Genomic DNA, 12,536 nt, shown 5'->3' on the forward strand with positions numbered 1-12,536 from the left:
GCATGTGTTCAATTCAATTGATTCAAATTACCTTTGCTTTGATAAATATGCAAATATGTTCTTATGTGAGATAACTGTGCTATATGTATAGCAAATCTGTGAGCCAATATAACACTCGCTGTCTTTTTCCATTGCTGTTTATCATCATCAATTTGTAGTATTGTTAAGCTCTGTTTATATATACTTTGTACATATTCAGTTACAGTTTATTCAAAAGTATTTACAGTCAAGTCTGTCTTAGACATAAAACGAACTTCATTGTTTAGGATGTGAAGTAAAAAACTAGTTCCCCGACAACCCATTCTAGGTCTTGTAATTAGCTTAGACCAAACATAAACCTGTGAAGGTTATTATAGGGCAGGCGATGTATACTATTTGCGATGGTTCTTATCTCCTTATATTCCTCTTTAAAAGGTAGCCATCTGGCTGGGAGAGGTTCTTATTTTATTCGCTAAACTTGGGTGGCTTTGGGTGGGGCAAGTCTCCGTTGGGCTGGTCCCCGAATTGCTCGAGTTCCGTCAAGTGAAAGTGGCGGTGTGTCCAATTTATTATGCACACTGTCCGAGATATGGCAGTTCCTGCTTGAAACCATACGTGCATACACGGGGTGTTTCAGTCAAACTCGAAACCATCATCAAATAGTTAATGGTATAACAAGAGGCAGTATATTCACGACCAGTATAAGCAGATCTTCCGCCTCGATTTAACATAGGGGACAAGACTGTCATGAGCAGAGACCCCAGTACAGAACCAGGAAGTCTCGTCAGCCTCTGTATGTGGATGTACACAGAGCCAGTAACGGTGGAGAGGCCGGAGCAGCCACGTGAAGCAGGTACCCGTCAGTGCCAGGCTTGTCTGTATAGTCTGTCAGTATCGGGGCACAATACTGCATGGTTGAATCATATGTATAACTGACAACAAAGATTACCTTCTCCATGCTGTCAACTCTGTGAGCTAGCATCTCATACACTGAGACCATGAAGGGAGGAAATGGTAGGCCGGAGGCATTCACCACTCCCCTGCCAATACCACACCACAAACCCGTCGATGGTAGTGATATCGGCTCGCATGGAGTGATTTTCAATTTGTGGACAACAATCACGGGGACAATTAATTTGCGTGAAACGTACTGCAAGAATGTCACTTCACATACTTTTGTATCATCTCTTTCCTCCTAACTCTACCTCTCATTATTCCCCTGAACTACTTACAAACGCGGGCTTGACTGTCTTTTGTCAATAACGAACACAATGTTGTCTCAATAACTTCATAACAGACATGCGACTTGCTGTCACCCTGGCACTGTGGCCCTGAGGTCTCCTTGTTTCAGCATTACATATTACTTACACCCTGACTTCATCCACTGGTACATATTAGGCCTCATACACGTGACAAGGCCTGTAACTTGGAAATCAACTGCGGATATTCTGGTCATGATGTGTCCTGTCTATCGTGCACAGGTAGATAACGGTGTTGACCAGGTGGGAGAGGTGAGGTAGGGATATTCTGGTCATGATGTGCCCTGTCTATCGTGCCCAGGTAGATAACGGTGTTGACCAGGTGGGAGAGGTGAGGTACGAATATTCTGGTCATGATGTGCCCTGTCATCGTGCACAGGTAGATAACGGTGTTGACCAGGTGGGAGAGGTGAGGTACGGATATTCTGGTCATGATGTGCCCTGTCTATCGTGCCCAGGTAGATAACGGTGTTGACCAGGTGGGAGAGGTGAGGTAGGGATATTCTGGTCATGATGTGCCCTGTCTATCGTGCCCAGGTAGATAACGGTGTTGACCAGGTGGGAGAGGTGAGGTAGGGATATTCTGGTCATGATGTGCCCTGTCTATCGTGCCCAGGTAGATAACGGTGTTGACCAGAGGTGAGGTGGGAGGTGCCCAGGTAGATAGGGATAGAGGTTCTGGTCATGAAATGCCCTGTCTATCGTCCCAGGTAGATAACGGTGTTGACCAGGTGGGAGAGGTGAGGTAGGGATATTCTGGTCATGATGTGCCCTGTCTATCGTGTTGACCAGGTAGATAACGGTGTTGACCAGGTGGGTAGAGGTGAGGTGGGAGGAGGTAGGGATATTCTGGTCATGTTGTGCCCTGTCTATCGTCCCAGGTAGATAACGGTGTTGACCAGGTGGGAGAGGTGAGGTAGGGATATTCTGGTCATGATGTGCCCTGTCTATCGTGCCCAGGTAGATAACGGTGTTGACCAGGTGGGAGAGGTGAGGTAGGGATATTCTGGTCATGATGTGCCCTGTCTATCGTGCCCAGGTAGATAACGGTGTTGACCAGGTGGGAGAGGTGAGGTAGGGATATTCTGGTCATGTTGTGCCCTGTCTATCGTCCCAGGTAGATAACGGTGTTGACCAGGTGGGAGAGGTGGGAGAGGTGAGGTAGGGATATTCTGGTCATGTTGTGCCCTGTCTATCGTGCCAGGTAGATAACGGTGTTGACCAGGTGGGAGAGGTGAGGTAGGGATATTCTGGTCATGATGTGCCCTGTCTATCGTGCCCAGGTAGATAACGGTGTTGACCAGGTGGGAGAGGTGAGGTAGGGATATTCTGGTCATGATGTGCCCTGTCTATCGTCCCAGGTAGATAACGGTGTTGACCAGGTAGGAGAGGTGAGGTAGGGGAGAGAACTATCACCTCATTGTTGTTAGGGTTCGTTTCAAAATCATGAAAGTGACTTCACAGATTCCATACATTTGGTGTATTTGGCGCCTTTTTGTATTGATGTACATATATGTTTATTGAAACTTTAAAAAAATGAAACACAGGCGATAATGAGAATGTATATATTATTTATTCATAAAACATTCAATACAAATGCCATAGTCTTTATCAGACTATACTCAGCATGTTCGTTGGCTGGTGTAATGCACAAATGCAACCGGTGTGAACTAAAGTCTGTTTGACTAAAAAGTGTCCCCAGGAATTGCTTAATATATCAGTTTAGAAAGGTAGTTAATAAATATTACGAGGCAAGATATTCATATATAACCTATACCCAAACACCTTTTCAGCTATTAGAAATTGTCATGCATCACCGAAAAAGTTGTTTAACAAACTTTCATCAATATAAACATGATTGCTGACAAGATACACCGGCTCATATCCCGCGTCACGATTTTTCTGGATAGTCCTAAGAAAATGATTTCTCAAACGTACGCTATCTGATCGTTCGCACAATACTCTCTGTCCCTATACCCGAAAGAATGTAAGAGTCGTCATAGTGTGTATTTCGTTGCTGACAAATTGTTTTTGGTTTTCAAGGTGTTTCTGTAATACTTTTAATGACATGTATTTGTTTTCTGAGCACAGTTTAGTGATTGCCTGTCTGACCCGGTTCTTCTGGAAACTGTCTAATTTATTAACCTTTGTTGTGTGAATGAGTGAGTGAGTTTAGTTTTAGGCCACATTCAGCAATATTCCAGCTATATGGCGGCGGTCTGTAAATAATTGACTTTGGGCCAGACAATCCAGTGATCAACAGCATGAACATCGATCTACATGCGTTGTGTCGACAACACTGTCTCTCTTCTGTATTACATGTTTCTTATACCTATCGGTGGCATAAAACGGCCTCCCCCTTTCCGCCTCAGCGCGAACGAACTCATACACTTTAATTATCAACTTTTTTGCCTGTACAGTGAACTTCATTTCGTCAGCAGCACACAGCAGTTATCACGAAATGCCCGTGCATCAGATGCACCTGTCTATACTGTTGCTGCCGTGCCCCCCATCCGCGCCAACTGTCAGCAATCATGTTTATATTGATGAAAGTTTGTTAAACAACTTTTTCGGTGATGCATGACAATTTCTAATAGCTGAAAAGGTGTTTGGGTATAGGTTATTCATGAATATCTTGCCTCGTAATATCTATTAACTACCTTTCTAAACTGATATATTTAGCACTTCCTGGGGACACTTTTTAGTCAAACAGGCTATATGCAATGTTTATAAGATCGCACGTCATGAAGACGAATTTGAGAGCAGAAATACAAGCGCAAGTGACACTCAGGTACAGTGACAATGGCGGGTCAAACGTCAGTAGTCAACGTTGCAAACGTTTGTCGTCGCCATAGGACGTCTTGAAGCGAGAGAGTCCCCGTCTGCAGTTTTCATCTAAGTTCAATAGCACAATAACTCGTTTACTAGATACCCGCCTCTTCTCAACCCGAGAAGTGGTAGACAAAGATTTTCATTGACGTCTTGGAGATGCTACTGCCACCGACACTGAAGGTCATGAGTCTGGTTTGAATAACCGAGAGGATGGAACACTGTACAGGCGTAGACTCTGGTTCAGTGGTGAATCACGATTTGGTCTCCAAAGCCGAGATGGACGACAGCGTGAAACCTACGTCAACCTGTTCACAGTTTCGGTGGCGGAAGTGTTACGGCACGAGAGCCATATACTACTGACGGAGATCTGAACTGGTGGTTGTTGAGAATCATCTGACAGCATATCAGTACATCTTCCATGCTCTGTATTGTCACCGGCTTCCGATTATCAGATGCTAGAGGTGTTGTTGCAGCACAACACGCTACTCCACACACACAACGTGTCACTGTTGACATCCTCCATAGTTGTTAGTGTCTTGTTATGGCCTTCCAGATCTCCGGACAATAACCCGATAGAGCAATTGTGGGATGAACCTGATAGAACATCTGTGGGATGAACCCGATAGAACATAAATGGGATGAACCCGATAGAGCATCTGTGGGATGAACCCGATAGAACATATATGGGATGAAACCCGATAGAGCAATTGTGGGATGAACCCGATAGAACATATATGGGATGAACCCGATAGAACATATATGGGATGAACCCGATAGAACATATATGGGATGAACCCGATAGAACATCTGTGGGATGAACCCGATAGAGCATCTGTGGGATGAACCTAATAGAACATCTGTGGGATGAACCTGATAGAACATCTGTGGGATGAACTCGATAGAACATTTACTTCATACTCCCCACGCCCTCCGCATCCTGTCACGTCTTGTGCAGACGCATCCTGTCACGTCTTGTGCAGACGCATCCTGTCACGTCTTGTACAGACGCATCCTGTCACGTCTTGTGCAGACGCATCCTGTCACGTCTTGTATAGACGCATCCTGTTCCGTCTTGTACAGACGCATCCTGTCACGTCCTGTACAGACGCATCCTGTCACGTCCTGTACAGACGCATCCTGTCACGTCTTTTATAGACGCATGATGACACGTCTTTTATAGACGAATCCTGTCACTTCCTGTATATACGCATCCTGTTCCGTCTTGTACAGACGCATCCTCTTCCGTCTTTTATAGACGCATCCTGTCACGTCTTGTTCAGACGCATCCTGTCACGTCATGTGCAGACGCATCCTGTCACGTCTTGTGCAGGCGCATCCTGCCACGTCTTGTGCAGGCGCATCCTGCCACGTCTTGTGCAGGCGCATCCTGTCACGCCTTGTATAGACGCATCCTGTCACGTCATGTACAGACGCATCCTGTCACGTCCTGTACAGACACATCCTGTCACGTCTTTTATAGACGCATGATGTCACGTCTTTTTATAGACGCATCCTGTCACTTCCTGTATAGACGCATCCTGTTCCGTCTTGTACAGACGCATCCTGTCACGTCTTGTACAGACGCATCCTGTCACGTCTTGTGCAGACGCATCCTGTCACGTCTTGTTCAGACGCATCCTGTCACGTCTTGTACAGACGCATCCTGTCACGTCTTGTATAGACGCATCCTGTCACGTCTTGTACAGACGCATCCTGTCACGTCCTGTACAGACACATCCTGTCACGTCTTGTACAGACGCATCCTGTCACGTCTTTTATAGACGGATGATGTCTAATCTTTTTATAGACGCATCCTGTCACTTCCTGTATAGACGCATCCTGTCACGTCTTGTACAGACGCATCCTGTCACGTCTTTTATAGGCGCATCCTGTCACGTCTTGTACAGACGCATCCTGTCACGTCTTGTACAGACGCATCCTGTCGCGTCCTTATAAACACATCCTGTCTTATATCAAGTATAGATTCATCCTGTCACATCCTATTGCTTGTTGGTGAACAAGGCTAATGGTTAGAGGCTTGGTCCGTCCCTGGGCAGGAGTAACTGTATCCCGTTGCTGTTTTGTGGAGGAGATGTTAATGTTAATGTTTTAGTTCTTCACGCCCGCGTTCGAATACCGAGTTCAACGAGCGAAGTCAACGTTTTGTGTCCACCTGCGACCCGAAATACAATCTGTAAGGCTCCAAATTCTTTTAATTGATTTGGAACAAATTAAATTTCATTTTCCAGCCAGGTTTCTTAAAAATGGAGTGGATCCTCGGACATTTCCAATATTCAGCAAGGGGCATGTCTGTCTGTACAAGACGGGCATCTATATTTTGACAGATTTAGACAGAAAGATCTGCAAAGTGCTACAAGGAGCTGGTTTCAGAGCCACCGGCCTAAGAGAGTATTCTGGAATTTCTAGTATCTTCTTCTTGGGTATATAAAATATCTCAGTGTGTGGTGACCATTATACACCTGATGCAAGTTGGATTACTGTTTCAGACTGAATGTTACCATCTTTGTCTGTATTGCTATAATCACTCCTCTTGTATTACCTTTGTCTGTATTGCTATAATCACTCCTCTTGTATTACCTTTGTCTGTATTGCTATTATCACTCCTCTTGTATTACCTTTGTCTGTATTGCTATTACCTCTTCTTGTATTACCTTTGTCTGTATTGCTATAATCACTCCTCTTGTATTACCTTTGTCTGTATTGCTATAATCACTCCTCTTGTATTACCTTTGTCTGTATTGCTATAATCACTCCTCTTGTATTACCTTTGTCTGTATTGCTATAATCACTCCTCTTGTATTACCTTTGTCTGTATTGCTATAATCACTCCTCTTGTATTACCTTTGTCTGTATTGCTATTATCACTCCTCTTGTATTACCTTTGTCTGTATTGCTATAATCACTCCTCTTGTATTACCTTTGTCTGTATTGCTATAATCACTCCTCTTGTATTACCTTTGTCTGTATTGCTATAATCACTCCTCTTGTATTACCTTTGTCTGTATTGCTATAATCACTCCTCTTGTATTACCTTTGTCTGTATTGCTATAATCACTCCTCTTTGTATTACACCTTTATTACCTGTATTGCTATAATCACTCCTCTTGTATTAATTCTTTGTCTGTATTGTATATAATCACTCCTCTTTGTATTACCTCTGTATTATAACCTTTTGTCTGTATTGCTATAATCACCCTCTTGTATTACCTTTGTCTGTATTGCTATAATCACTCCTCTTGTGTTACCTTTGTCTGTATTGTATAATCACTCTTTGTATTACCTTTGTCTGTATTGCTATAATCACCCTCTTCTTTGTGTTACCTTTGTCTGTATTGCTATAATCACTCCTCTTTGTATTACCTTTTGTCTGTATTGTTATAATCACTCCTCTTGTGTTACCTTTGTCTGTATTGCTATAATCACTCCTCTTGTTGTATACCTTTGTGTATTGCTAATTTTCCTATAATCACTTTGTCCTCTATAAATCACTCCTCTTGTATAACCTTTGTCTGTATTGCTATAATCACTCCTCTATTACCTTTGTCTGTACCTAATCACTCCTCTTGTCTGTACCTTTGTTATTGCTATAATCACTCCTCTTGTATTACCTTTGTCTGTATTGCTATAATCACTCCTCTTGTATTACCTTTGTGTGTATTGTTATAATCACTCCTCTTGTATTACCTTTGTCTGTATTGCTATAATCACTCCTCTTGTATTACCTTTGTCTGTATTGCTATAATCACTCCCTCTTGTATTACCTTTGTCTGTATTGCTATAATCAATTCTCTCTTGTATTACCTTTGTCTGTATTGCTATAATCACTCCTCTTGTATTACCTTTGTGTCTGTATTGCTATAATCATCAATCTTGTATTCTTGTCTGTATTAATATAATCCTTTTTGTCTGTATTATTGCTATAATCACTCCTCTTGTATTACCTTTGTCTGTATTGCTATAATCACTCCTCTTGTATTACCTTTGTCTGTATTGCTATAATCACTCCTCTTGTATTACCTTTGTCTGTATTGCTATAATCACTCCTCTTGTATTACCTTTGTCTGTATTGCTATAATCACTCCTCTTGTATTACCTTTGTCTGTGTATTGCTATAATCACTCTCTCTTGTATTACCTTTGTCTGTATTGCTATAATCACTCCCTCTTGTATTACCTTTGTCTGTCTTGCTATAATCACCTCTTGTATTACCTTTGTCTGTATTGCTATAATCACTCCTCTTGTATTACCTTTGTGTGTATTGCTATAATCACTCCTCTTGTATTACCTTTGTGTGTATTGCTATAATCCTTTGTCTTTGTATTGCTATAATCACTCCTCTTGTATTACCTTTGTCTGTATTGCTATAATCACTCCTCTTGTATTACCTTTGTCTGTATTGCTATAATCACTCCTCTTGTATTACCTTTGTCTGTATTGCTATAATCACTCCTCTTGTGTCTTATTGCTATAATCACACTCCCTCTTTTGTCTGTATTGCTATAATCACTCCTCTTGTATTACCTTTGTCTGTATTGCTATAATCACCCTCTCTTGTATTACCTTTGTGTGTATTGCTATAATCACTCCTCTTGTATTACCTTTGTCTGTATTGCTATAATAATCACTCCTCTTGTATTACCTTTGTCTGTATTGCTATAATCACTCCTCTTGTATTACCTTTTGTCTGTATTGCTATAATCACTCCTCCTTGTATAACCTTTGTCTGTATTGCTATAATCACTCCTCTTGTATTACCTTTGTGTGTATTGCTATAATCACTCCTCTTGTATTACCTTTGTCTGTATTGCTATAATCACTCCTCTTGTATTACCTTTGTCTGTATTGCTATAATCACTCCTCTTGTATTACCTTTGTCTGTATTGCTATAATCACTCCTCTTGTATTACCTTTGTCTGTATTGCTATAATCACTCCTCTTGTGTTACCTTTGTCTGTATTGCTATAATCACTCCTCTTGTATTACCTTTGTCTGTATTGCTATAATCACTCCTCTTGTATTACCTTTGTCTGTATTGCTATAATCACTCCTCTTGTATTACCTTTGTCTGTATTTTGTCTGTATTGCTATAATCACTCCTCCTTGTGTATACCTTTGTCTGTATTGCTATAATCACTCCTCTTGTATTACCTTTGTCTGTATTGCTATAATCACTCCTCTTGTATTACCTTTGTCTGTATTGCTATAATCACTCCTCTTGTATTACCTTTGTCTGTATTGCTATAATCACTCCTCTTGTATTACCTTTGTCTGTATTGCTATAATCACTCCTCTTGTATTACCTTTGTCTGTATTGCTATAATCACTCCTCTCTTGTATATACCTTTGTGTCTGTATTGCTATAATCACTCCTCTTGTATTACCTTTGTCTGTATTGCTATAATCACTCCTCTTGTATTACCTTTGTCTGTATTGCTATAATCACTACCTCTTGTGTATTACCTTTTGTCTTTGTATTTGCTATAATCACTCCTCTTGTATTACCTTTGTCTGTATTGCTATAATCACTCCTCTTGTATTACCTTTGTCTGTATTGCTATAATCACTCCTCTTGTATTACCTTTGTCTGTATTGCTATAATCACTCCTCTTGTATAACCTTTGTCTGTATTGCTATAATCACTCCTCTTGTATTACCTTTGTCTGTATTGCTATAATCACTCCTCTTGTATTACCTTTGTCTGTATTGCTATAATCACTCCTCTTGTATTACCTTTGTCTGTATTGCTATAATCACTCCTCTTGTATTACCTTTGTCTGTATTGCTATAATCACTCCTCTTGTATTACCTTTGTCTGTATTGCTATAATCACTCCTCTTGTATTACCTTTGTCTGTATTGCTATAATCACTCCTCTTGTATTACCTTTGTCTGTATTGCTATAATCACTCCTCTTGTATTACCTTTGTCTGTATTGCTATAATCACTCCTCTTGTATTACCTTTGTCTGTATTGCTATAATCACTCCTCTTGTATTACCTTTGTCTGTATTGCTATAATCACTCCTCTTGTATTACCTTTGTCTGTATTGCTATAATCACTCCTCTTGTGTTACCTTTGTCTGTATTGCTATAATCACTCCTCCTCTTTTGTGTATTGCTACCTTTGTCTGTATTGCTATAATCACTCCTCTTGTGTTACCTTTGTCTGTATTGCTATAATCACTCCTCTTGTATTACCTTTGTCTGTATTGCTATAATCACTCCTCTTGTATTACCTTTGTCTGTATTGCTATAATCACTCCTCTTGTGTTACCTTTGTCTGTATTGCTATAATCACTCCTCTTGTGTTACCTTTGTCTGTATTGCTATAATCACTCCTCTTGTATTACCTTTGTCTGTATTGCTATAATCACTCCTCTTGTATTACCTTTGTCTGTATTGCTATAATCACTCCTCTTGTATTAACCTTTGTCTGTATTGCTATAATCACTCCTCTTGTATTACCTTTGTGTGTATTGCTATAATCACTCTTGTCTTGTATTACCTCTTGTGTTACTGTCTGTGTTGCTATAATCACTCCTCTTGTCTGTATTGCTATAATCACTCCTCTTGTATTACCTTTGTCTGTATTGCTATAATCACTCCTCTTGTATTACCTTTGTCTGTATTGCTATAATCACTCCTCTTGTATTACCTTTGTCTGTATTGCTATAATCACTCCTCTTGTATTACCTTTGTCTGTATTGCTATAATCACTCCTCTTGTGTTACCTTTGTCTGTATTGCTATAATCACTCCTCTTGTATTACCTTTGTCTGTATTGCTATAATCACTCACTCCTCTTTGTCTGTATATTACCTTTGTCTGTATTGCTATAATCACTCCTCTTGTATTACCTTTGTCTGTATTGCTATAATCACTCCTCTTGTATTACCTTTGTCTGTATTGCTATAATCACTCCTCTTGTATTACCTTTGTCTGTATTGCTATAATCACTCCTCTTGTATTACCTTTGTCTGTATTGCTATAATCACTCCTCTTGTATTACCTTTGTCTGTATTGCTATAATCACTCCTCTTGTGTTACCTTTGTCTGTATTGCTATAATCACTCCTCTTGTATTACCTTTGTCTGTATTGCTATAATCACTCCTCTTGTGTTACCTTTGTCTGTATTGCTATAATCACTCCTCTTGTGTTACCTTTGTCTGTATTGCTATAATCACTCCTTTGTGTTACCTTTGTCTGTATTGCTATAATCACTCCTCTTGTATTACCTTTGTCTGTATTGCTATAATCACTCTTGTGTTACTTTGTCTGTACCACTCCTTTTGTCTGTATTACAACTCCTCTCTTGTGTTACCTTTGTCTGTATTGCTATAATCACTCCTCTTGTATTACCTTTGTCTGTATTGCTATAATCACTCCTCTTGTGTTACCTTTGTCTGTATTGCTATAATCACTCCTCTTGTGTTACCTTTGTCTGTATTGCTATAATCACTCCTCTTGTATTACCTTTGTCTGTATTGCTATAATCACTCCTCTTGTGTTACCTTTGTCTGTATTGCTATAATCACTCCTCTTGTGTTACCTTTGTCTGTATTGCTATAATCACTCCTCTTGTGTTACCTTTGTCTGTATTGCTATAATCACTCCTCTTGTATTACCTTTGTCTGTATTGCTATAATCACTCCTCTTGTGTTACCTTTGTCTGTATTGCTATAATCACTCCTCTTGTATTACCATTAAATGTGTACTGCCACTATGTTTTGTACTGCCATAGTGAGACGTTGGAAGTGAATTGTGTTGATTTGTGAACTTGTTAATTGCATCACACTTGTTTTGATGTTTGTTGGTTTCACCCCTAGTTCCTGGTTAACTGTTTACTTTCAACTTGGGAATCAACAGGACTTGTCTGGAAGTCTTGTTTCGGTGTACCCAGACACGACCAAGTCTACCGAAGAAGTGAAAAGATGTTCAACATAAAACAGGACACGTGACCAGTGACAATTACCATCCTTCCGACGTTGTGTGCACCGTTGACGCCTGCTGGCAACATGGAGCTTTGTCAGCAGCTTGTGGACATTCTGTAATTCCAGGAGCCTGGGAGTGTGCAGCAATCTGGTTCACCGTACGAGTTCGATTAGTTGTGTCTGGTTTTTGATCTCTACTATGTCTAAACCAACAGTGAGGACTACCCAAGTGATAACTTCCAAACTTAACACAATACGAAAGACAATATCAGATATAACAACTATGGAGTATCGCTTGCAGAAATGTGTTGTACACATGGTCTACATGTTTTGAATAGAAGGTTGCTTGATGATAAGGAAGGCAACTTCACTTGTGTGACCCATAATGGTGCTAGTGTTGTGGATTACTTCCTAGCAAGTACTGATCTATTCCCCTATTTCAGCTCTTTTGGTATTCATGAAAGAGACGAGTCAAACCATTTCCCTCTATATTGTTCTATTGATCTTCCTGGTGCA

Source organism: Haliotis rubra, unplaced genomic scaffold, assembly GCF_003918875.1.
Source record: "Haliotis rubra isolate DU_JTF1 unplaced genomic scaffold, ASM391887v1 Scf43, whole genome shotgun sequence".
Classification (NCBI taxonomy): Eukaryota; Metazoa; Mollusca; class Gastropoda; order Lepetellida; family Haliotidae; genus Haliotis; species Haliotis rubra.